Here is a 27,646-nt window from a genome sequence, read left to right on the forward strand (position 1 = left end):
AATTCCATCTATATGAGGTAGCCCAAGTAGTCAAATTCACAGACACACAAAGTAGACTGGGGATTGTAAGAGGTTGAAAGGAGTTGTTTAATGGTTATAGAGTTTCATGTTTCCCAACCATGAGAATATCCTTAACACTACTGAAATGTACATTTTAAAATGGCTGATTTCTTGTGCTTTGGGAGTCTTGTTAAGGAAGTCTGATTCTAAGTCATGAAGGTTGGGGTCTACTTTTCTTCTATTTGGTGCAGGATCTTTGGTCTAATTCTTAGGTCCTTGGTCCATTTTTAGTTGAGTTTTGTACAGGGTGAGAGATAGGGGTGTAACTTCATTTTACTACATGTGGATTCCCAGTTTTCCCAGCACCATTTGTTGAAGAGGCTATCTTTTCTCCATTGTAAGTTTTTGGCTCCTTTGTCTAGTATGAGGTAACTGTATTTATATGGGTTTGTCTCTGTGTCTTCTATTCTGTACCATTGGTCTGCCTGTCTATTTTGGTGCCAATACCATGCCATTTTTGTTACTATTGCTCTGTAGTATAGTTTAAGGTCTGATATTGTGTTACCTCCTGCTTCACTTTTTCTGCTCAGGATTATTTTGGCTATTTGAGGTATCTTATTCTTCCAGATAAAGTTTATGATTGCTTTCTCTATTTCTATGAGGAATGTCATTGGGATTTTAATTGGGATTGCATTGAATCTATAGCACCTTTGGTAGAATGGACATTTTGACAATATTAATTCTGCCTATCTAAGAACATGAGAGATCTTTCCAGCTAAAGCACAACCAATCAAAGCAAGAATCAATAAATGGAATGGATTCAAACTAAAAAGTTTTTTCTCAGCAAAGGATACAATCAAGAATGTGAAAAGAGAGCCTACAGAGTGGGAGAAAATCTTCTCCACACACATTTCAGATAGAGCATTAATCTCCAAAATTTATAAAGAACTTACAAAACTTTACACCAAAAATACAAAGAAACCAATCAATAAATGGGCCAAGGAACTGGACACACACTTTACAGAAAAAGATATACAGGTGATTAATAAATATATGAAAAAGTGTTCAACATCTCTAGTAATTAAAGAAATGCAAATTAAAACAACTCTAAGCTTTCATCTTACTCCAATTAGAATGGCTATAATCAAGAACAAAACAATAATAGATGTTGGCGTGCATGTGGGGAAAAAGGCACACTTTTACATTGCTGGTAGAGTTACAAATTGGTGAAGCCACTCTGGAAAGCAGTGTGGAGAATCCTCAGAAAACTTGGAATGGATACACCTTTTGACCCAGTTATCCAACTCATTGGTTTATACCCAAAGGACTTAAAATTAACATACTACAGTAAGGAAGCCACATCAATGTTTATAGCAGTTCAATTCACAATACCTAGATTGTGGAACCAACCTAGATGCCCTTCAACAGATGAATGGATAAAGAAACTGTGGAATATATACAGAATGGAATATTATTCAACAATAAAGAATAATAATATTATGGCATTTGCAAATAAATGGATGGAGTTAGAGAATATCATGCCAAGTGAAATAAGCCAATCCCAAAACATCAAAGACTGAATGTTTTCCCTGATAAGTGGATGATGATATATAATGGGGTTGGGGGGGTGAGGAGTGAGAGAAGAATGGAGAAACTTTAGATTACATGGGGGGGGTATGAAAAATGGTGGAATGAGACAGACATCATTACCCTATGTACATGTATGATTACATGAATAGTATGAATCTACATTGAATAAATAAATAAATAAATAAACAAATAAATAAAATGACTGAGATGATAAATTCTGTTATAGCTAAGCACAGTGACCCATACCTATAATTCCAGTTACTCATGAGGCTGGGCAAAATTAAAAAAAAAAAAAAAAAAGAACTGGGATATACCTTAGTGGTAGAGCATCCCTGGATTCAATTCCCAGTATTTAAATAAACAAATAAAATTTCTATGTTCTGTGGTTTTTTTTAACCACAATTTAAAAAAATTTCCCAATATCCAAGTATTAATTATTGATCCCTTGTGGATCAATTAATATCATGTGAAATATTATCAGTTCACATACTGTTTCACATCCTGATTTTCATATAGCCAGAGTTTTTTGAAAATTGAAGAAAAGATAACAAATACAATGTACTCACCATCGTAAAATACCCTTCAATTCTTAACTCAGTGAAAGAATTGAGATTCATTCAGAATGGTTTTATTCATGGTTTATGATCAGTCTCTCTCTTGTGTTTTATGAAAGTTAAATCTTTGTATTTTTTAAAATAATCAAATATGATTTAGAAATCCAAAGCCACGAATAGGAGTCAGATTTACTATTTCAGAAATTTTAGTAAAAATATGGTATTTTTTACTAGTTTTTGAAGATGTTCACTTTAAATTTTAAAGTTATTCTTAGCATCACTTGGATGTATGCACATCTAGTCCAGTGAAAAGAGATGGAGGATGACTTGCAGACCATCAAATATACTCTAACAAATTTTAACATAGCTACACATAACAGTTTTTGGTGTTCAAGAACACCAAAAGTCAAGCTTAAAACTGTAGAATTTAGAGATGAATAGAAAAAAAGTTTCTTTTTTTTTTTTTTTTTTGGTGCTGGGGATCGAACCCAGGGCCTTGTGCTTACAAGGCAAGCACTCTACCAACTGAGCTATCCCCCCAGCCCTGAAAAAGTTTCTTAATGGCTAGGAAGACTAAAGTAAGCTAAAGTTACACAAATGTATCTTTTCTTGAGAAGTTGGTGCATTGATATTTTTACAGTTTCAAAGGATGAATTGTTTTATATTATGATTCAATGGAAATTATTTTTCCTGGGGTGTTCTGGCTATATTTGGTTTACTACATTTCTTCTCAATTTCTTTTATTAGTAAAACCTAATTTGAGAAGTGGAATTTCAGTTGAATGTAATGGCACATGGCTGTAATTTCATCTACTCAAGAGGCTGAGGCAAGAGGATTCCAAGTTTGAGTCCAGCCTCATAACTTAATGAGACCCTGTCTCAAATTTTAAAAATAAAAAAGGCCTAGGAGTATAAATCATTGGTAGAACACTCCTGGGTTCAATCCCCAGTACCCCTCCCCCCACAAATGTGGAATTTGAATTAAATATTAAGCATTTTACAAACATATTTCCTTGACAATTTAGCTAAAAGGAGATGAAAGAGGCTAGCTCACACTCAGTCTTTGAGACTTGCTATAGCTTGGATCTGGAGTATCCCCCAAAGACCCATGTGATAAAGGGTTGGTCTCCAACCTCTGACTCTATTGGGGAGTTGTGGAATCTTTAGGAAGAGGAGCCTACTGGGAGGCATTTTGATCATGGAGTGCATGCTCATGGAGAAGATAATGGATCCTGGACCCTTCCTCTTTCTCTTCCTCTCTTTCTTTGCTTCATAGATGCCATGAAGTAAATAGTCTCATTCTATCACATGCTACCTAACATAATGTTCTGATTTTCTCCAGTCCTAAAACCAACATAGTCAACTGACCATAGTCTATGAAACTGTGAGCCAAATTAAACCTTCCCTCATTTCAAGTTATCTCAGGTATTTTGTTACAGTGATGAATAGCTGGCTAACACTAGTCCTTGATTTATTGGGAGGAGACTGGAATTCCCCTTTGAAGTCAGATATTAACCAGTAAGTCTTTAGAAAAATCTTCTAACTCTTTTGGACTGAAGTTTATTGATCTTCAAAATTGGAGTGATTGGTCTATCTGATCTCTAATATCCTGTCCTGCTCTAAAATGCTGTGATTTAATTAATTAAAAGATCTACTGGTAGGTCCATTGCCTCCATCTCTTTACCCTTCCACTCCCCACACCCATACTCCATTGTGCCAGTTTGTCATTCTCATAATTTTAATTCTATCTTCTGTGTAGGTAACTACTACATGTCTAAACTTGATCTCTCACTTAGACTTCTGTGATAGTCCATGTCACTTGGTTGTCCACCACAAACTCAAGTCATTTAAAACAACAGTATCCAACAACTCCCACAACAAATGTGCCTCACCTTTCAGCCTCCCCGACCTAGTACACTGATCCCTCCAACCACATAATTGTTCTGCTTGTTGGGCTTATAAGGGCAGCAGCACATCAGAGCTGCCTGTCCTCATTGTTTGCCCACCAGTCTTTGAAGGAGGCCTATTCTTTTGTCCAACTACAAGTATGATTGAGAGTAACAGTGCTTGAAGTTGATATTCCCCAGGTCCTCATGCACGTAGACAAGTGCTCTATGACTGGACTACATCCATAGAGATTGAAGTTGAGATTCTATGTTGTAGAGTGCAAAGAGCAATAATGAGCAAATTCAGAAACTGACTCTGTCTGTAATCAGTTACTGGGCATATTGGGAGTTAAAGTCTGACACATAGGAGAAATAGTCAATCCCCTTCAGTAAAAATTTCAGAGCATTTCCTGTAACTAAAGTCCTTGTTGGCCTTTTTCTCACCTCTCTCTGCACTCATACAGACTAAGCAGAGTGTCTTATCCTGCCTGGTATATCTCCTATTCCCTCTGGAACTTGTTGGGCTACCAAACTAAAGCAGAGGCTAGATTACTACTGAATGAAAACAAGATATTCTTCTCCACTTAGGTCTAACAGTTTAAAGCCCGAAGTGTGTAATTTTGCTAAGGGAGAGTTAAATGACCCTAAGGGATCAAACATCATTCAGAAGGCAACAGGGGCCTTGACAAGAAGGAGAAAGTCAAAACTAAGAACAAACTGCAAAGATAGCAGAACAGAAATCAAGAAGGAAGGTCAGTAAATTTAGGTGAGTCCATAAATTATATATCTGGGGTCACCTTACAATTCAATTAACATTCTTAAAGAGTTCTCCCTATTCCAAAAGTAAAAATAAAGAAAAAGAAAAGAAAGAAGCAAAGGATATGAAAAATCTAATGTAAAAGACTAATATGCATTTTATTTTATTGTATTTTACTTTTTGGTGAAAACTAGTTTTGTTGTTAAATTAAGTGCATAGCACTCATCTAATTCCATTGGTGTAGACTTTAGCACCACAAGTAATGTGCTTTTAAAAATCTTTATTGCTACAACTAATATGCATGCAACCATTTAAGTGTACAACTCAATTAAAATAATGAATGTTTAAATCACACCAAAAAATTCCATTTTAATCTCTTTAGACATACTCTCTCTATACCCTGGTCCCAGAAAACCACTGATCTGTCCTCTCTCATTAGAGATTATTCATGCTTTTTCTAGAATTTCTTATAAATGAACTAAAATGATTTGTATCTATCATTTCTGGGTTTTTTAGTTTTTCACTTAACAAAATATTTTTTGAGATTTGTCCAGGTTGTTGTATTTGAGTATATATCATTGTATGAATATGCTCCAATTTACTTATCAATCAGCCTGTTAATAAATATTTGGGGTCTTTCTAACTTGGATTTATGAACATCTGTGTACAGCCTGTGTGGATATATTATTTCATTTCTCTTGAGTACATACCTCGGAGTGGAATTTTATAAACAAACTTGATAAGCTCCAAACTGTTTTCCAAAGTGGTTGAATCATTTTATACCCCACTAGCAGTGTATGAAAATCATAGTTGCAACACATCCCTGCCTTGATATTTTCGTTCTTTTAAATTCCATCTAGTTTTAAAATTCAAGACTAGGGATATAGCTCAATAGTACAGCATTGGCCTAGCATGCATGAGGCCCAAGGTTTGTTCACCAGAACTGAAAAAAAATCTAATATGTGCATTATTTTAATTTTCCTTTCCCTGATAATGATATTGAACATTTCTTCACATGCTTACATCTTCTTTTGTAAAATGTTTATTAAAATCAGCCTGGTGCAGTGGCTCATGCCTATAATCCCAGCAGTTCAGGAGGCTGAGGGGAAAAAGATCACAAGTTCAAAGTCAACCTCAACAACTTAGGGAGGCCTGAAGCAAGTTAGCAAGACCCTGTCTCAAAATAAAGAACAAATGGAGCTGGGCACAGTGGCACACTTCTATAATCCCAGCAGCTCAGGAAGCTGAGGCAGAAGGATCACAAGTTCAAAGCCAACCTCAGCAAAACTGAAGCACTAAGCAAGTCAGTGAGACTCTGTCTCTAAATAAAACACAAAATAGTGCCAGGGCTGTGGGTCAGTGGTCAAGTGCCCCTGAGTTCAATCCCCAGTACCAATAAATAAATAAATAAAATCCTTTGTTCACTTTTCTATTGAGTTTTCATCTTCCTTAACTCTCTTATAAATACCAATTTTGTCAGTTTTTAAAAAATGTTCTACAAAGACCATCGCATCATTGACAAATGATTACAGTTTGGGCTTTCACTTTCCAGTCAGTATACTCACTTATTTTTCTTACCTTATTTCATTACCTAGAACTTCTACAAAATGTTCTCTCACTATAAAGACACTATAATAAGTACATTCATCATGTTTCTGACTTTAATGAGAAAACTTTACTGTTTTATTACTAAGTATGATGCTTCTCTTCTCTGATGGCTATGCTTTACTCAACTAATATGAAAATGTCCTTCTATTGTTAGTTTGGTAGGTGTAGCAGTTTGGAATTCTTGCCAATAAATGTAAGGAAGGTCTAAATTTCTCCTTTAAACACTATCTTGAAGGATTTCTTAGGATTTAATTTTTGAAAATAAAGAAATGTGATGTTTTCAATAAGATTTAGAAACTGAAATGTGATATTTCTAATTTGATTTATAACATGAAGAAATATGATATTTGGGCATAACTTATTCCTGTTAAATGTTATAAAAAACAAACAACAAAACCCTCAAATCTAATGGCTATTGATCTATAGTGGAACAGGATGAGTTGATACATACCTTTAATTCCAGGGACTCACAAGGCTGAGGCAGGAGGAGCACAAGTCCGATGCCAGCCTTAGCAATTCAGCAAGGCCCTAAGCAACTTAATGAGACTCTGAGCAACTTACTGAGACCCTGTCTCAAAAATTAAAAATAAAAAAGGGCTGGGGATGCAGCTCTGTGGTAAAATGCCCCTGGGTTCAATCCCCAGTAACCCCTCCCCCCTAAAAGAGTAGGTGTGTAGACTATAGAATTTTAACTTGTTTCCTGAAGAGAAGGTCCTAGTAAGGAAGATCCTAGTAAGGAGATCAAACTTCAGATTATACTTGTCTATAGTAATGGCTCTAATGAGCTAGTCTGTGGGTGATTAGAGTGGCAAATCATATAAGGGACTATGAAACCTGAAAACTTCCTGATTTATTCGAAGGAAACTCTGCAGGACACAACCTTTAGACAGTTGGGCTGCAGAGACGTTGAGTGCCTCGGTAGAAGACCCAGGGTCATCAAATACAGATGCTCAGGCTCACAGGTGCATTCATGCCCAGCAGCCCAGGAAGCCATCATACCTACACAGAATCTCCTTTCTTCCCTGCAGTCCACTCCCTTCTCCTACCCTCCTGCAGTTCCTGACACTTCTACAAGGGCATTTACTCCACCCAGCACTCCCTAATGCCTTTCACTAACTGAACAACACCATTATTTAATCAGAACAAGGCAAGCCTTCCTTCAGAACCATTACTGCCCCCTGCAGGAAAGCTGTCATGGTCACTGTACCACTTCCTGGTGATCATAAGAACAGAGTTCACAAGGAGTAGCCCGAGCAGAGTTCGCACAACTCAGGGCAGCAGATTTTTGCTATCTATGCAGGATTTTTACTCTGCAGTGAATTTTTCTGAAATACCCAAGTTCTGTCACTTTGACTGCTGACAGTAGAAAAGTTAGTGGATCTTTTTATTAACAATATGATGTTAATGCCAATAACTAATCAAAACCAAGTTCCTAAAAAACATCTCACACAAGTGCTCTCACAGAATAAAAAGTAGTTCTCCTGTGAACTTCAGGACAAAAACATATCACAAGCACTTACTAAGTGCCAGGCATTGTGCTTTGCAAATATTAATTCATTTAATCTTCTTAGTATGATTATCTCACTAAAACAGGAGAACTCTGATGCATAGCCAGGTTAAATGTCTTAGTTCATTTTCTGCTCCTATAAAAAAATACCTGAGATGGGAAATTTTTAAAGAACAAAAATTTCTTTTTGCACCATTCCAGAGACTAGGGAATCTGAGAATGAGGTGCCAACATTTGGTTAGTTGAGGAAGGCTGCATCCTCTGGAGGACAAGAGCAATGTTTCCTCATACAGCAGAAAGCTGAAGAGCAGCTAATCTTTTTAATAAAAGTCTTAATCCCATCCAAGAGGAAGGGATCTTGTTGGCCTAATCACCTTTTAGAGAACTCTCCTCCAAATTCTGTCACATTGGCAAAACCTGAATTTTGGAAGAGGCACATTCAAATCATTATACCAAGTAATTTTTCCAAGATCACCCAGGGCTAGAAGGTGCTGAACCATGAGCAAATCCAGGCAACTGGCCTCTAGTCTGTGATCTTGAGTACTGCATTGTGCTTCCTTTTATTTAAAAGAAAGAGAAATATCACTGGGTAGAGATATACCTAAGTCCAAACCACATGTTGCACAACTGTGCTGTAAACAATCCAGAGAACATTCTGGGAAGCTTGCATAGGCAGCACTGGTCAGGCGATAGGTTATTGTCCACGTACAATCTTATACCAATGAAGGGTTGGCAGCCATTGCCCTACACTATGGTCTGAAGCAATTGTCTAAATTCTCTCTTAGAACATGACTATTCCTACTTACTCAGGGTTTGGCAACAGTAGCCAGAGCAACATCATATGTGTAAAACTGAAATCACTAACAAAGCAAAGGTTGAAATTGTGGGAAGGAGGTCAAGCATCATATTCAAAACTTGAGGCAAGAATAAAATGAGATAAGACACATCCATTTGCAATAGCCAAGAGACTCTAGGAGTGAGAGGGAACTGCTTAGGGAGACCAAAGAGTGAGCGTGTGTTGGAGCTTCTCTACTTAGGTGTCTACTACAGAGTCAACTACTGAAGCTTAGAGTATCTGTCGTGAGTTTGGAAAGAAAGGATATGCATTCATGTGACTGGAAGTACAGCTCAGTCATAGAGGATTTGCTTAGCCCACACAAAGATTTAGGTTCAACCCCCAGGAACACACACACACAGAGAATATGAATTCAATTCATTTCCAGGGTCAGTGGAACTTTGCTACTCCCAAAGGACAGCCACAGCAGAATTGTCTGGGGACTCCCAGAATCTCAGACCCCACTAAGATCTACTTATATCTACCTGCATCTTAACAACCACCCCCAGGAGATTCATGCATGCTATCTTTTAGAGTTGGAAAGTGTTGTTCAGAGACTGGATCAAAGAGGAACAGGTTGAAGGCCCAAGATTTTGGCTAGGATGCTACTGAAGTGGTCCCAGGGAAGAAGGGACACTTGGGAGGAGAAAGGAGCAAATGCCCTATGTGGGACATCTGTGGCATAACTATGGCCACAAATGTCACTCACTTTAATCCAGTGAGTTTTTAATCATCCCAGTTTTTTGGAAGGAGAATGTAAGTTTCAAAGACAATAGGTCATTTTCCCAAAGTTACACAAGCAGGTAAAGGAATTGCAATTCAAACTCAGACTTCAGGAACTGGGGGTGTAGCTCAGCGGCAGGTAGAGTGCTTGTCATGCCTGCACAAGGAGCTGGATTTGAGCTACAGCACCACAAAACACAAACCAGCAAACAAACCAAAACAACACCCAGGTAAATCTGCACCTAAACCTCCCTTGTAGGTCCTTCCATTTTCATGAGAAATTATGAAGGCACAAGCTAACGGGTACACCTAACTCTGGGACTCCTGGTGCCTATTAACTTATCATAACTTGTTTCTTATTTCCATTTTCATTCATCATTTCTCTTCTTTACATACAATGAACATAACCCAGAATCTAGAACAATCTTTATGTAGGCTTCATAAACAGATACAATTTTTAAAGTTTAAGACAACACAAAAGGTCTTGGAAAATTTTGCAAAGGAAGCAAAACTAAAATGACTGAGAAAACTCATGTTTGTATTACCTGGATTGGGAAAGTCAAAGTGTAGCAATATCAGCATAGTATCTCGGTGCTCTGCCACGGAGCTACACATTAAGGATCTGAAAGATGCCATGTTCAGACTCTCTTTTTTTTTATATTGAAATCATCTTTATTTATACAATATTATCCTCAGAATTCTAATTTAATTAAGCTTCGGTTGGAGCAAAAATATAATAACTAAAAGCAGTTATTTAAACTAAAAATGAGATATAAGTCATACTTTGAAGAGAGATCAAAAATATTGTCAGGATTCATGTTGTGGTTCTGGATGTTCAATAGCAGGCTCATTTGAAGGTGGAATCAACCCTGAAGTTCCTACTGCTTCTACTTTCAGAATGTGGGGGTGGGGGGGAATTCAGCTCTTGTCGGAGGATAATGAGGAAAACACCTCAGTGAATAGACATTTACATTGGATTGGAGGCGGTTCTCCTGATCCTGATGGTCTACCATAATTAGAATAATATCCATCTTGCCTTTGTAGAAGAGAAGGTGAATCAGAATATGGTCGGCCTGATGGAGGGATCATCCTCTTACCTTCCGGTTCCCCTGGCGATGACAGGGGCCCAATGTCAGCAGGTGCTCTATGAGGATCCTATCATAGCTTGATTCTCTTCTTTCATTGCTAATCTGATGGTCCAGAGGATTCTCTGGGCCTCTTGAGCCTCTTCCTCCTTCCCCTGGATGTAAAGGTGACAATCTGAGTGGACCCTTCTTTTCCAAAGGAAAAGCTCTCATTTCACATGAAGGTCCACTCAATGGTGAGGGACCATATGGGGACTGCCCTTTGTATTCGAAACATCAAATGCATAAGGTTCTTCTTTTAAAAGTTTAAATTTAAACTCCATTTCAGTTAATTTTTGTCTGTTGTGAGCATTTACTATCTTTAAATACTTGAGGTTTTTCTCAGCACTCCAAGCTGCCAAGGCATCATCATGTGCTTTTTTCTCGTAGGAAACATTCTGCCTCTGGTAATAATGAATGGTTGCATCCAATTCTTCCTCAAGATCTTTGGCTCACTTTCTATAGGTCTCCAGCTCTTTAGCTGCATGGCTGATCTTTTTATCAACTTTGGAAAACCTCTCCTCTTCCTCTGACAGGCACTTTTCCTCTAAATTTCCTGTGGAGTTTCATTGCATTTTCTTGATACTGTTCCATCTTTACTTTAAATTTCTGTTGAAGCTTCTGATTCCCATTTTCAAACTGTGTATTTTCTGACTGCAAAGATGCTTGTTCAGTCTGAAGATTTTTAATATGTTCTATAAGATCTTCTTTAGTTTTCTCTACTTCAGATAGTAAAGTATAAATTTGACTTCTTTCTCCTTCTAAGGTTTCTAAAGAGGCATTTAACTCAGCAGCATAAACCAGTTCCTTCAAAGATTCCTTTGGCTGATTATCTAAGTGAGCACCAATTTCTGATTCACTCTTCATCTCCAGCTCCAAGTTACCATCATCTGTTAGGTCTTCTCCAAGCACAGGAGCCTGATCTTTCATCTTTAGCAAGCATTCGATCAGAGACTTAATGTGATTTTCTTTATCACGCAGAACTTGTTCTGCCTGTACTTTAGAGTCTTCAAATGTTATTTTCTGTTTATTAAGGTCACTCACTTTTTCCTTCCATACTTCAGCTTCTTGTAAAAGGTGTTTCTGACTTTCCTGCAGTTGGGAATTTTCAAAGCCTCCTTTAGGTTTTCAAAATGGTGGACTAGAGGGTGGCTGCATTTCATGATGCTCCAGGACTCAGGATTCAAGAAAAGGAGATATTGAGAGACTTGGGATCAACTCAAAGCCACCGGGTGAGTCTCTCCCATTGGGGAGGCATCCCGGATGGGGCAGTAGTCCTGGAACACAGGGAACTTTGTGAAGTAGAGTTGCACAACGAGATAACCCTCCCCGCACTGGAGCAGTGAACTTGGACAACTGGGAGCATTGTAGAGGAGGCCGCTTAGCACGACGCTGGGACTCGGAGCAACCCACCATGGCTCCGGGTGGCTGCCCAGAGGAGGAGGTGCGCAGTGAGCTATTTGGACTCAGAGAGACTGCTCCTGAACACCGGGGGGCTGCCTGGAGGAGGAGGAGGAGTGCTGTGGGTCGCTTGGACTCAGAGCAGCTGCACCAGAGCTCCAGGTGGGTGCCCGGAGGAGGAGGTATGCAGTGAGTTGCTTGGACTCCTAGCGACCGCACCGGAACACCGAGTGGCTGCCCGGAGAAAGAGGCGTGCAGCAGGTCACTGGGACTCGGAGCGACTGTATGGGGTTCCAGGTGGCTGCTCAGAGGAGGGGCCGCATAACTAGGCGATTAGGTGCAGAGCAGGGTCCCAGGACCTAGGCGGCTTCTTGGTGGAAGAGCCGCACAGACACAAGCTGAGGGGTGGAGCGAAGGTTCCAGGACTGTAGGCAGATTCTCTGAGGAGAGGCAGCCTAAGGAGACTCGTCTGCGAAGGGTCAGGCTCCCAGGCCCAGGAGGTAGGTCTGGGCCTCTGGGAACGTTGCAGAGGAAGGCAGCCCAGCCCAGGTGGTAGTTGTGGATTGAGGGGAACCTCTAGGAGGAGAACTGACCAGTGAGACCTCCCCACTGGGTGAGTCTTCCCTGCCGGGTGAGGTTTTCCCACAAGGTCGGTAAAACCAGAGACACAGGCCCAAACAGGCCTTGCCTCAGCCTGCAGACTAGTTCCCCTTTGGATGACCATTGGTCAACAAGTGGAGGCACAAGTGGAGGAATATACCCCACCTGAAGGCCACCACCCCTAGAGAGGCAGCTTCCTTGTGGAGCACCGCATTATCAACTTCCTCCAAGACTTCAGGCTACTGAAGGCTAAGAGGGGATATACTAGAAATATTCAGGGACATTATAAGTCAATAGAGGAAATCTGCAATATCTCAGCGGTCCACCGATACCTGAACAATATGAGAAAACAAGGAAAGAAAATGCCCCAAACAAATCTAGATGTTACATCAATAAAACCCAATGACAGCATGGCAGAAGAAATGACAGAAAGGGAGTTCAGAATGTACATAATTAAAATGATCAGGGAAGCAAATGATGAGATGAAAGAGCAAGTGCAGGCATTGAATGATTGCACCAATCGACAGTTAAAAGAGCAAATACAGGAAGCAAAAGATCATTTCAATAAAGAGTTAGAGATACTGAAAAAAAAACCAAACAGAAATCCTTGAAATGAAGGAAACAATAAACCAAATTAAGAACTCCATGGAAAGCGTAACCAATAGGATAGAACAGCTGGAAGACAGAACCTCAGATATTGAAGACAAAATATTTAACCTTGAAAACAAAGTTGAACAAAGAGAAGATGGTAAGAACTCATGAACAGAATCTACAAGAACTATGGGATATCATGAAAATGCCAAATTTAAGAATTATTGGGACTGAGGAAGGCTTAGAGAAACAAACCAAAGGAGTGAACAATCTATTCAATGAAATAATATCAGAAAATTTCCCAAATCTGAAGAATGAAACGGAAAATCAAATTCAAGAGGCTTATAGGACTCCAAATACACAAAATTACAACAGACACACACCAAGGCACATTATAATGAAAATGCCTAACATACAAAATAAAGACAGAATTTTGAGAGAAAAGAATCAAATTACTTTCAGGGGGAAACCAATACGGATATCAGCAGATTTTTCAATCCAGACCCTAAAAGCTAGAAGGGCCTGGAACAACATATTTCAAGCCCTGAAAGAAAATGGATGCCAACCAAGAATCTTATACCCAGCAAAACTTACCTTCAAATTTGACGATGAAATAAAATCCTTCCATGATAAACAAAAGCTAAAAGAATTTACAAAAAGAAAGCCAGCATTACAGAACATTCTCAGCAAAATATTCCATGAGGAATAGATGAAAAACAAAGAAGCAAATCAGCAAAAGGAGGAATTATCCTAAAGGAATTGTCAAATAATAAAATTTTTAAAATGAGCCAAATGACCAGGAATACAAATCATATCTCAATAATAACCCTGAATGTTAATGGCCTGAACTCATCAATCAAAAGACATAGACTGACAGATTGGATTAAAAAGAAAGATCCAACAATATGTTGCCTGCAAGATTCACCTCATAGAAAGAGATACCCATAGACTAAAGGTGAAAGGATGGGGGAAAACATACCATGCACATGAACTCAGCAAAAAAGCTGGAGTACCCATCCTCATTTCAGATAATGTGGTTTCAAGCCAAAGTTAGTCAGAAGGGATAAAGAAGGACATTTCATACTGCTTAAGGGAAGCATAAATCAGCAAGACATAACAATCATAATCATCTATGCCCCAAATAGTGGCTCATACATGTATGTCAAACAAATCCTTCTCAATTTCAGAAACAAAGTAGACCATAACACAATAATACTAGGTGATTTTAACACACCTCTCTCACCACTGGACAGATCTTCCAAACAACATTTGAATAAAGAAACCACAGATCTCAATAACACAATCAATAATTTAGACTTAACAATTATAGAATATATCATCCAACCAAGAGCGAATACACTTTCTTCTCAGCAGCACATGAATCCTTCTCTAAAATAGACCATATATTATGCCACAAAGCTAATGTTAGCAAATACAAGAAGATAGTCTATCTTGTATTCTATCAGATCATAATGGATTAAAATTAGAAATAAATGAAAGAGTAAAAAGCAGAAATTTCTCCAACACCTGGAGATTAAACAATATGCTATTATATGATGAATGGATAACAGAAGATATTAGGAAGGAAATTAAAAAAATTCTTAGAGGTAAACAAGAACAAAAAAACATATCAAAATCTCTGGGACACTATGAAAGCAGTACTTAGAGGAAAACTTATTTCATGGAGTGCATTCAATAAAAGAAGTAAAACTCAACAAATAAACAACCTAACACTACAGCTCAAAGCCCTAGAAAAGGAAGAACAGACCTGTTGGGGTCTTAAGCCCCCTTGCTCTTCTCGACCAGTGGCAAGGGAAGGGGACACTCCCCAACAAGGTCAGACCGGGATAGGTAAAGCCGACTGACCGCCTGCTCCCAGCCCTCGGGGCGGAGGACAATCAGACGCGTCAGGGAGACCCGTCACAGCAGGAACTCGTTGAGAAAATCACACAGCTTTTATGTAGGGTGGGGGCCAGCTTAAAGGTCAGCAAGGCATGGGGGGTTCACGCAGGCAAGAGTCCCATAAGACTAGCACGAGCTGATCACGTTCGCGGAACTACTGTTAACCAATCCCTGACGGTGGTCCGGTTCATCGTCATTAACTATTGAAACCGCCTTTGAGGCCTTGATCTTGCTCACTCGCCAGGGAGTAAGGAGTCAGCCTGAGTTAGTTAACGTGTCATTAGTCCCAACATATCCCCCTTTTTTGTTTTATATTAAGGGTGTGTCTGTCTTAGGTTGCCCCTGGAAGGGTCTTACCCATCATGGACCATCACCCTAGCAGTTTGGGGGTCCGCCTTACTCGAAGGTGTGCCTTAGGTTGTCCACGGCAGAGCAACATCCTTACCCGTCATTGGACAATGAGGCTCTAGTCCTCATTTCCTGTCTTAGGTCGGTATGAGCTCCCCATGAATCTTACCCATCATTGGCTACCACCTTAGCACTTCAGGCGGGCCCCTCAGGAGGAGCAGGGCTTAAGGGACAGACACTTAGACCCCAGTGTCCTGATACGAGTGATCCATGATCCCATAGGGCTCCCAATCATCATTATGAAGGGCGGCATAAAGCTGTCGGACCACCATGAGCTGCACAGACTTAGCCTAGCTCTTCAGGAGATGGATAAGCTTATTGATTATGCAAGGCCCAAAGGTGAACACAAGGATAATGGTGATTAGCAGTCCTATAAGCAGGAGGAGGTAGGGGAGCCACCGTGTAACCTAGTCCAGAGGAAATTAGAGTGGAGCTCGCTCCTACGATGTTCCAGATCTTCTTGTAGGCTTTTGATTTCATCTTGTACAATGCCAGAGCAGTTGGCGTAGAAACAGCACTTCTCACCAAGGAACAGGCAAAGCCTTCCTTCCTTCGCCATTAGCAGATCCAAACCACGACGATCTTGCAGGACAACAGTGGCCAAAGAATCAAGTTGAGCCTGTAGATCTAAGATGATAGACCTGCAAAGTGCAATGTTAGGAGCTCTGTGTAGCTCTCAAAGAAGTCCACTGTCCAAAGTCATGAGGTCAGAGACCCCAATCTCAATCACTGTTGTCCCATTTTTGCTACCGCACATTACAATCTTAAATGTCATTTTAAGAAGTTTACATATATTGACTCCTGAGTCTATATGAACATTAGTTAACCCAATTTAACATTGTATCTAAACATGAACTAAAGAAATGCTGAGAGAGCTTTTAATGTTCCTTTTGTGTGGCAAAGTGACAAAATGTTTTTATGTTTAACCTTTAAACAAATCAGGATCTCAATAACCTCCAGAAATACATTTAACAAATTTTACATATGCCCTATTGATGATAGGTCCTATAATAGAACATTAAATGATAGAAATAAATCCCCAATAAAATTTACTCTTTTTAAGTTTAAAATTACTATTACAGACAAGTTTAGTTTGGAGAATAGCAGCTTGATAAATTCCCTGCTTTAAAAACTTGTATACCTGGAAAATATGAACACATTTAATATATAAAGAGTGACCATTTCACAATTACCTTGACATTTTTATCTTACCAAATTTAGTTTTTTAAAGAAAAATTTAGACTCTGTAACATAGTACAATACTCTTAACAGTTCTTTAACCATAATTGTATACCCCAATTTTTAAGACTAATTGTTCTAAAGAATAAAACTTAATAGACACAAAGTTAAAAGTAAATTAGTGTTTCAAATCCTTGTCATTTTACCATATAGATTAAACTTTGGTTTATATCAGAACATTAGTATTTCACCTTAGGAAAAAAACCTTAAATAGCTTTAACTGTGTCACATACATACAACCAACTTAGTTACATGCAAACTTATTGAAACTTGCCCTTTACAGACTTTCTTAGCACTTATTTAGACCCTCATGTATTTTATCACATAAGCACTTTCTTACCCAGAAACATTTTGTTTTTCACTAAATATATTTCCATATCTAGAACCTTTTACTTTTTTTTCCTGTTGACCCCTTTTTGTTCACATTCTGAAACAACTCTTATGAAATTTCTTAATTTATATAAATTACTCCATTTTAATAAGATTAAATATTTTGTTATTTATAGTACTCTAATTGAAACACAGTTGAAACCTTTAGAACCCTTTGTACATAGAATTATACCTGTTAGGACATAACTTTTAGTAACCTTGTTTTTAGTTTAGTGATGACACAAAACAATTTTTTCTACAAACACATTTGAGTAATCCCATGCATGTCAACTCTAATTCACTTATTTTGTAAAAACCAAGATATCAGACAAGTGTCCTGAACAGTATTTGCCAGCTTTTTCTTGTTGGAGGAAAGTCCTAGAAAAATTGATGTTAGACATTTTATTAACATCAACATTTTATTAGTTTGACCACCTAGAGACTTGCGAGTTATTTTCAAGACATTTTACTTCTATTAGTTTACCCAATTTAAATTGAACCTTTTTAAATCACGTGAGTTAAAAGTATTTAGATCCATTTTTAAATTTTAATTTTAGGAGCATTCAGTTTTGATACAGACAAAACGTGACACCAGACAGCACGACATACACATAACACAAAATCAAAGGCCTTATAACTTATAGGTGACTCTCCATTGCAATGTAACGGATGTTCAAAAACTCTAGTTGAATAAAAAAAGAACTGATCAAAAAGTCATGAGCTCAAAAAAAATGTAGAATTCAAAAAAAACAAGAGTCCTGGAAAAATGATACGGCCGTTAATTACTTTAGTAAAGCACCATAACATTTACTTTTGCTGGAGTTCAGGCAAGACTTTTTTTTTTTTTTTTCTTTTGGATTTGAGACCGGTCTCCTACTGAGCCTTCAGGCTTTCCCTATTTGCATTTCAATGTAAGCTTTGACTGAGATTTGGATCTGAAAGGGGCCAAAATGTTCTAGCAGAAACTTGATGCCTAGGGCATTTTAACCCTTATTCCTGGTTAGTAATCAATTCAGGTTTGGATGCAAAAAATTGTGAAACAATTATCTCCCAATACTTGTGGGGACTGGGGTACTATATTATATTCCTTACTAGGACATTCCACTGATGGTTGGGCTGGTTACTCCCTCCACACCGGTATATGTGGGACCTCGTGGCAGGAGGACTAGGTGGGCTGGGCTGGGCTGGGCTGGGCTGGGGAATGGAAGCAGAAACAGCTGAGTCAAAGTTGGAGGAGGAGGAGGGATTTTAGAATACTTTCGGTAAACATACCTCAAGAGGGTGTGCTCTTGGGTGAATTATACTGTTCTGGTTGATGGTATTTGAGGTTCCTGGCGGGCACCCAGATAGGATTTGGTTCTCCAATTGGGAATACACATTCAAAACCTCTGCCAGCACTTATTAGTGGATCAGTACCACGCCAGCACCCAGTTAATGGATCTTTCCATTCAACTTCAACTTTCAGGTAAGGCACCTGATTGGCCCAGTGTCATTGGAAGGCAGTTAAAGGCTGATTTTTTGAGAAATTTAAAATATTTAATGTAAGCATTGCTGTCCTTAATTGATCATGGGGGTTATTTCCCCCTTTTTGTTTTATTAGTTGACTTTTTAAAGTTTTATTATATCTTTCAATTATGGCTTGTCCTTTTGGATTATATGGGGTTCCTGTAGTGTGTTTAATATGCCAATTGTTGAAAAATTCTTGTAATGATTTACTTGTAAAACAGGGTCCATTACCCGTTTTGATTTGTTGAGGCAAGCCTAAAATGGCAAAACATTGTAAGAAATGGCTTTCAGCGTGCTTGGCCTTTTCACCAGAGTGAGCAGTGGCCCAGCAGGCATGGGAGTAAGTATCAATAGACATGAATATATATTTTAATTTTCCAAATGGTACATAATGAGTTACATCAGTTTGCCAGATAATGTTAGGTTTTAGACCTCTGGGGTTTACCCCAGGGGATTGGAGAGGTGGAACCTGTAAGAAAGGTAGGCAAGATTTGCAGGTTCTTACATTCTTTTTAAAGTTCTTTACAGGGACCAAAGGAAACTTATGATGTAACCCTCTCCAATTTAAATGGGTCAGGTCATGAAGGCCTTGGGCTAGTTGTAAGTCCTGTTGAGGTTGGGCCGTAGCTATTGAGGTCCCTGATGTGGCTAACTGGTCGGCCACAGCATTGCCTTGTGCAAGGGAGCCAGGTAGATTTTGATGTCCTCTTAGATGCTGTAAGAATATGGGTTCAGCACACTCCTTTAACAAGGACCGCACCTGGATCATCAAGGGAGTAATAGGATTTTTATCTAACTTGATATATAAAGAGACCAATGTAGGTAGCAGGTTTACCACACATAGGCTGTCTGAGAAAAGATTCATGGGTTCTTGTACTTGAGTTAGGGCCATAGCAATTGCATATAACTCCTTAAATTGTGCTGACCCAATAACTGGTTCAAAATGGGTAATTACTTCCTGTTTCACTAATCTGGGAGGGGGGGTAAATTACTACAGCAGATCCCTTTTTTCCCTCCATCTGTGAATACATTTACAGCTTTAGGGAGGGGTTTAGTGGAAAAAAGTAGGGGGTGCCCATTTTAGTTTTGAAAATGAGGACACCCATTTGGTAGACCCATAATGGCAATCAATCTTCCCTAAGAAACCCTCCAGTGCACAGGATACTCTATTGTTATTCCTTTGAACCCATTCAAAATCCGACAGGCGATAGGGCACTGTCAAAACATTAGGCTCTTTTCCACAGTGCCTAAGGGCAGTATCCCTGCCTTTAATTATAAGGTCAGCCAATTGGTAGACAAGCATAGACCTTACTGACCCCGGGGACAATGGGAACAGTCCAATGTGCCTTAGGGGGACTATTGGGGGAGAAACCTCCTTTCTGTGAGCGGGCTGGAGGGTGCCCCCTGATTAGTTTAAAGGTTTCCCCTCAATGTCGAATTTAGATTTGCAATCCTTCTGCCAATGGAATTCCTTTCTGCATCTTGGGCAAGGCGTTTTGGGGGTGGCCAGCCTTTGAGCTGAACTGGCTGGACTTTGAGCTGAACCCCTAGAGCATCCGGGCAGAGCCTCAGAATACATTCGACCAGTGGGGCAATCCCTGTTGAAGTGGCCTGGTTGCCCGCAGCCATAACATATTCCTTTGCCCTTAGCCCCGACTCGTGACAAGGCTGCCGTGAGAGCCTCAGCAAGTGAGGCAGTTTGGGCCTGTAGGGCTGCAACCAAGGATTGAGACTGATGCGCTTGCGTGCCAATATCTTTGGTAGCCACTATCCACCTTCCCATGGAGTGATCTTTCATCCCTGCACAGGCCAATTTGTGATTGGTAGTCATTCCTTCCCAAACTAACATTTTAACAAATTGATCTCTTAGGGGCCCTGGAGGAAATTTTCTCTGCAGGCTTCTTTTTACCCTTTCAATGAAGGTTGCTAGGTCTTCAGTTGCCTTCTGGGTAATTCCTGCGATGGGGGGTTCTGAGGGGCCCTCCTCTAACTTTTTCCATGCCGCCAACCCTAGGGCTCTTACTTGTTCTTGATATGGGGCTGGGGTGGCAGCCTGTAAGAGGCCAGTACAGAATTGGTCACTGGACCCCGAGAGCATCCCATAAGTAACCGGGACATGAGGGTTATCGGCCTGGTTCCGTTCAGCCTGAGTATGACATTCTTCATTAAAAAAGGCACACCACTTTAAGTACAAAGGACCAGGAAGGACAGCTTTAGTTAGGTTCTTCCAATCGTGAGTGGTGCACTGCTGGTGGGCGAGGCCCTGGAGGATGGTTTCAGCCCAAGGGGAATTGGGCCCATCCTCTGAAACAGCTTTCTTTAGTTCCTTTAAATCTTGTGCCTCCCATGGGTACCATTATGCAGGCCGGTTACCCCCTGGATTAGCATTTACCAGGGAAGGCCATACAGGGAGAGGGGAGGGTAGAGTCAGTGCCTTCTCCCCCAGTATCATAAAATGGCCGCTGGGAAGATTTCCCACCATCCGGAAGGAGGAGGGCGAGGGCTTTCATTGGAGTCTGATGTAGCCCCAGAATACAAGATGGCAGCAATGAGCCTCCCTGGGGCGGTAGTGGGCACTCTCTACGTGTAGAAGCTGGCTGCCCTCGTGGTCCCTCAACCTTGGGAGGACCGGATGGAGATGGATTGGGCTCCTCATTAAAGCTCTCCCAACATTGTTTACTATGTGGCAAGTTTCTGGAAGGAGATTCAATGGGAGGAGCCGGCAGTTCTTTAGGTGGCGGCTCTTTGGGGAGAAACTTGGAGCCCCCTTTGGAAGGTCCTGGAGAGAAGCAGGCCTTAAGGGCGGATAATGTAGGGCAGACTCCCAATGGGGGACCCTCCCCTAAATTGATTTCCCTCTTCCTAACAAGTTGTTCTACACGATCCCATGTGGACCAGTCAAAAAGATTAGCGGCGGGAAGCCAAGAGGCCACCCGAGTAAAGGTGTCCCGGGCTTTTTCCGCCTGTGTATCATAGCACTCAAGGCCCCTACTCTTCAGCATGAGTCTAAGAGCTGAGAGCGCAGGGTCACCACGTGTGGTGTGTGTTTGCCCCATCTTTTCGGGGATGCCTTACCTCGGAACTCGCTTGGCCCGATCTGCCGGTACTTTCGGTTTCGAAACTGCCTCTTCGCTTTGGCTGCGGTTCAGCCTTGAGGGGCCCGACGTTGGGCGCCAGATGTCGGGATCTTAAGCCCCCTTGCTCTTCTCGACCAGCGGCAAGGGAAGGGGACACTCCCCAACAAGGTCAGACCAGGATAGGTAAAGCCGACTGACCGCCTGCTCCCAGCCCTCGGGGTGGAGGACAATCAGACGCGTCAGGGAGACCCGTCACAGCAGGAACTCGTTGAGGAAATCACACAGCTTTTATGTAGGGTGGGGGCCAGCTTAAAGGTCAGCAAGGCATGGGGGGTTCACGCAGGCAAGAGTCCCATAAGACTAGCACGAGCTGATCACGTTCGCGGAACTACTGTTAACCAATCCCTGACGGTGGTCCGGTTCATCGTCATTAACTATTGAAACCGCCTTTGAGGCCTTGATCTTGCTCACTCGCCAGGGAGTAAGGAGTCAGCCTGAGTTAGTTAACGTGTCATTAGTCCCAACACAGACCAACACCAAAAGTAGTAGAACACAGGAAATAGTTAAACTCAGAGCTGAAAGCAATGAAATTGAAACAAAAGAAACAATACAAAAAATTGACAAAATAGTTGGTTCTTCAAAAAAATAAACAAAATTGATAAACCCTTAGCCACACTAACAAAGAGAAGACGAGAGAAAACCCAAATCACTAAAATTCGGATTGAACAAGGAAATATCACAACAGACACGATTGAAATACAAAACATAATTACAAGCTATTTTGAAAATCTGTACTCCAACAAAATAGAAAATTTCGAAGACATCAACAGGTTTCTAGAGACATATGAATTGCCTAAACTGAATGAGGAGGACATACACAATTTAAATAGACCAATTTCAAGTAATGAAATAGAAGAAGTCATCAAAAGCCTACCAACAAAGAAAAATCCGGAACCAGATGCATTCTCAGCCGAGTTCTACAAAACCTTTAAAGAAGAGCTCATTCCAATACTTCTCAAAGTATTCCATGAAATAGAAGAGGAGGAAATCCTCCCAAACTCATTCTATGAAGCCAATATCACACTGATACCTAAACCAGCAAAGACACATCGAGGAAAGAAAATTTCAGACCAATATCCTTAATGATCATCGATGCAAAAATTCTCAACAAAATTTTAGCAAATCGCATACAAAAACATGTTAAAAAGATAGTGCACCATGATCAAGTGGGTTTCATCCCAGAGATGCAAGGTTGGTTCAACATCAGGAAATGAAAAAATGTCATTCACAATATCAATAGACTTAAAGTCAAGAATCCCATGATTATTTCAATAGATGCAGAAAAAGCATTTGATAAAATACAGCACCTCTTCATGCTCAAAACACTAGAAAAAGTAGGGATAGTGGGAACATTCCTTAACATTGTAAAGGCCATCTACGCTAAGCCCATGGCCAATATCATTCTAAATGGTGAAAAACTGAAAGCATTCCCCCTAAAAACTGGAACAAGGCAGGGATGCCCTCTTTAACCACTTCTATTCAATATCGTCCTTGAAACTCTAGCCAGAGCAATTAGACAGACCAAAGAAATTAAAAGGTTATGAATAGGAAAAGAAGAACTCAAACTATCCCTATTTGCTGATGATATGATTATATACTTAGAGGAATGTTGGGGGCTGGGCCGTGTTGGCGGCGCCGGGATGGCGCCTGATCACATCGGCAGTGAGGAGGTTAATTGACATAAGCACACTCAGGTGATTTTCTCGTCCACGCACACAATGTGTGCGCATGTGTCCTCAAGCACTAATTGCCTGCTCGGAGCATCTCGCCTAATCTTTGCGTGGGAGGCGTGGCCCTGCTCTCCGCCTCCTGGAGGTGATATAAGCATAGGCGGAGCGAGACACACGCACAGCAGCCATTAGCAGAAAAGCAGTAGAAGAAGACACATGCGCGGCAGCAGCCAGAGGGAAAAACACGCTACAGCAGCCATTAGCAGAAAAGTAGTAGAAGAAGACTCAAACATGAAAGCAGCTAGGAAACACGCGATGGCAGCTAGTAGGGAAAAACGGCACAGCAGCTAGCAGGCAGCAGCGGAAGGCAGATCACAGAACGGAGAACTGAGACGCATCACTAGGGCACCTTAGGTAGACGTACTCTTAGTTCACAGGATGCAGGACTTTAAGGCATAGCAACTCTCTTCCTCTGGGCTCTAAGCAAAGTCTGTCCTTCTCTCAAGGTCTCTCCTAAGCAAAGTCTCTTTCTCTCTGATAAGCAAAGTCTCTCTCTCCTCTCAAAGCAAGTAAACCTCATTTCCTCTATCCTCTATAAACAAACAAGCAAGAAAGCAGTGCACTAAAGAGAAAGATAGAAGTGCCTCAGTTTCCACTCCACCATCCATAAGACCTGTGCAAGTTGTTGCTGCAGGTGGTGACAAATATCCATGGATTTTTGTACCACAAAGAGCCAGCGACAGAGGAACGAGGAAATTCCACCAGAAAACTTTCAGAACTCGTAAGTGAATTCAGTAAAGTAGTGGGATATAAGATCAATGCACATAAATCTAGTGCATTTTTATACATAAGTGATGAATCTTTGGAAAGAATAACTAGGAAAACTACCTCATTCACAATAGCCTCAAAAAAAATAAAATACTTGGGAATCAATCTCACAAAAGAGGTGAAAGACCTCTACAATGAGAACTACAGAACACTAAAGAAAGAAATTAAAGAAAACCTTAGAAGATGGAAAGATCTCCCATGTTCTTGGATAGGCAGAATTAATATTGTCAAAATGGCCATACTACCAAAAGTGCTATACAGATTCAATGCAATTCCAATTGAAATCCCAATGATGTACCTTACAGAAATAGAACAAACAATCATGAAATTCATCTGGAAGAATAAGAAACCCAGAATACCTAAAGCAATCCTTAGCAGAAAGAGTGAAGTAGGGGGTATCGCAATACCAGATCTTCAACTCTACTACAAAGCAATAGTAACAAAAACGGCATGGTATTGGTACCAAAATAGAAAGGTAGATCAATGGTACAGAATAGAGGATATGGACACAAACCCAAATAAATACAAATTTTCTCCTACTAGACAAAGGGGCCAAAAATATGCAATGGAGAAAAGATAGCCTCTTCAACAAATGGTGCTGGGAAAACTGGAAATCCATATGCAGCAGAATGAAATTAAACCCCTATCTCTCACCGTGCACGAAACTCAACTCAAAATGGATTAAGGACCTCCGAATCAGACCAGAGACCCTGCAAATTATAGAACAAAAAGTAGGTCCAGATCTTCAACATGTCGGCTTAGGACCAGACTTCCTCAACAGGACTCCCATAGCACAAGAAATAAAAGCAAGAATCAATAACTGGGATAGATTCAAACTAAAAAGCTTTCTCTCAGCAAATGAGACTATCAGTAATGCGAAGAAAGAGCCTAAAGAGTGGGAGAAAATCTTTGCCAATCCTACTGCAGATAGAGCACTAATCTCCAGAATCTATAAAGAACTCAAAAACTCTACAACAAGAATGCAAATAACCCAATCGACAAATGGGCTAAAGATATGAACAGATGCTTCACAGAAGAAGATCTACAAGCAATCAACAAACATATGAAAAAATGTGCAACATCTCTAGTAATAAGAGAAATGCAAATCAAAACCACCCTAAGATTCCATCTCACCCCAATTAGAATGGCGATTATCAAGAATACAAGCAATAACAGGTGTTGGCGAGGATGTGGGGAAAAAGGTACACTCATACATTGCTGGTGGGGCTGCAAATTAGTGCAGCCACTCTGGAAAGTAGTGTGGAGATTCCTTAGAAAACTTGGAATGGACTCACCATTTAACCCCGCTATCCCACTCCTTGGCCTATACCCAAAGGACTTAAAATCAGCATACTACAGAGATACAGCCACATCAATGTTCGTAGCTGCTCAATTCACAATAGCCAGATTGTGGAACCAACCTAGATGCCCTTCAATTGATGAGTAGATAAAAAAACTATGATATATATATATATATATATATATATATATATATACACACAATGAAATATTACTCAGCCATAATGAATGATAAAATTATGGCATTTGCAGGCAAATGGATGAAACTGGAGAATATCATGCTAAGTGAGATAAGCCAATCTCAAAAAACCAAAGGATGAATGATCTCGCTGATAAGTGGATGATGCCACATAATGGGGGGTGGGAGGGGTTAGTGTTAGGGTTAGAGTTAGGGTTAGGGAGGGAGGCAAGAATGGAGGAAGGACTGTATAGAGGGAAAAGAGGGATGGGAGGGGTAGGGGGAGGGAAAAATAACAGAATGAATCAAACAACATTACCCTATGTAAATTTATGATTACACAAATGGCATGCCGTTACTCCATGTACAAACAGAGAAACAACATGTATCCCATTTGTTTACAATAAAAAAAAAAAAGAAAAAAAAAGCCTCTTTTATTGCTACCTTAAGTCCTTCTTCATTCATTTGAAGAAATCTGAAGGTTGTTTTAGCTTCAGCTACTTGTGATTTGAGGGATTTTGATTCCTCTACTAGAGACTTTACCCATTTTGCTATATCTGCCATTGATTCATCCTGTTCAGAACATTTAGATTTCTCTTCTTTTAGCTCTTTTTCTAGAGAGAGTATTTTATCCTCAAGTTTAGATTTGGAACAATTCAGCATTTCATGTATATCTCCAAATGTTGCACTTCTTTTGATGCCTTCTCACAATTGGCATCCTTTAAAGATAACTGTAAGCCTTCATGCTCTTTTTCGAAGAAGGCTAACTTTATCAAGCAGTTTACATTTTTCTTCAATTCGTTCAGAAAGTTTTAGAGCAAGCTTTTTTTTCTCTTTTCACATAAAGCCTGCTTCTAACAGACTGAACACTTCTCCACAAAAACAAGAGAACAGTAAAAAATCCAATAGCTGTACATATTACCAGCTCCCGACAAAAGGTATCAGGATTAGGGCCTGGTGTTCCATCTTCAGGCAACGCTGGCACAACCCTGAATATTTTTTCCAGACCCAGGTCCCAGTAAGACTGAGGAGCGGCCCTTGGCCCCTCCATCGAGCCCAAACTACTTTGGCAACTACATCCTTCCCAGTCATGAAAACTGGCTAGAGACATCAGACTTTGGGTGGGAGCCCAAACCTACACCTTGCAACCAAGCCGATCACTAGGAACAGAATGCCCAAGGCTGGTGGGGAGCCAGGGAAACCGGCCCCTCCCCCTTTGCTATGCCCCACCCACCGGCTTTGTGACCTCACTGCCCTCGGTGACATTCGCGGCCCCTCCCCTCCGCTATCTCAGCCTTTCTTATGACGGCCTTGACCCTGAATTCACCCCCGGGACCACTTACCTGCCCAGGAATGGAGAGTGACACCTGACCTTCCCCTTTGGGTGGCAGCACTTCTCCCACCCAGCTGCTGCTATATAGGGTCTGGTCACATTTTTAGCCAGGGAATTCCAGTTGTGCCTGATCTGTGTGGCAGGCCACTAGGAGCCAAACAGGACCAAAGTCAAGACACTCTGACAATATGAAATATCTGTAATTACAGCCTGTCCCTTGTACCTACAGTTTTGAGCACTATCCAAAGAACTATTGTACCTTTAGCAATAAATTTATAGCTAAATTGGAATCTCTTAGAACTTCTCATTAGAAATAATTCTGTTTATCAGGCTGTGATGACATCATGGTCTTAGCAATGACAGATTCTGCACACATGAAATTTGTAATGCAGATCTAGGTTTTGGGAATGTTTTGCCTTGCTCTTAGTAGGAGTCTAACCTAAGACATACCTAAAATGATCACCTTTGCTTTATGTTTATTTTTCTCTTATGTTGTAAAATGTATTAAGTAGGACCAATTTGTCAGTCACTCATTCATTCATTTATTCGTTCATACAAAGTCTTAACCAACATTTGTCAAATGTCAGATCAGGCACAGGCTA

The 27,646-nt window shown here is 40.3% G+C and overlaps 1 pseudogene across 1 annotated transcript; it reads right to left on the reverse strand.

The window, feature by feature from the left end:
* Positions 1–8,271: 8,271 nt before the first annotated feature.
* LOC306660273 (melanoma inhibitory activity protein 2-like) lies at positions 8,272–26,762 on the reverse strand (annotated as a pseudogene). The gene is made up of 5 exons: positions 26,141–26,762; positions 22,611–22,653; positions 10,804–11,701; positions 10,557–10,693; positions 8,272–8,318 (listed from the first exon to the last, which is right to left on the reverse strand). The product of its transcript is annotated as a melanoma inhibitory activity protein 2-like (transcript).
* Between the last annotated feature and the right edge of the window lie 884 nt (positions 26,763–27,646).

This window comes from Sciurus vulgaris, assembly GCF_902686455.1.
Source record: "Sciurus vulgaris genome assembly, chromosome: 4".
NCBI lineage: Eukaryota > Metazoa > Chordata > Mammalia > Rodentia > Sciuridae > Sciurus > Sciurus vulgaris.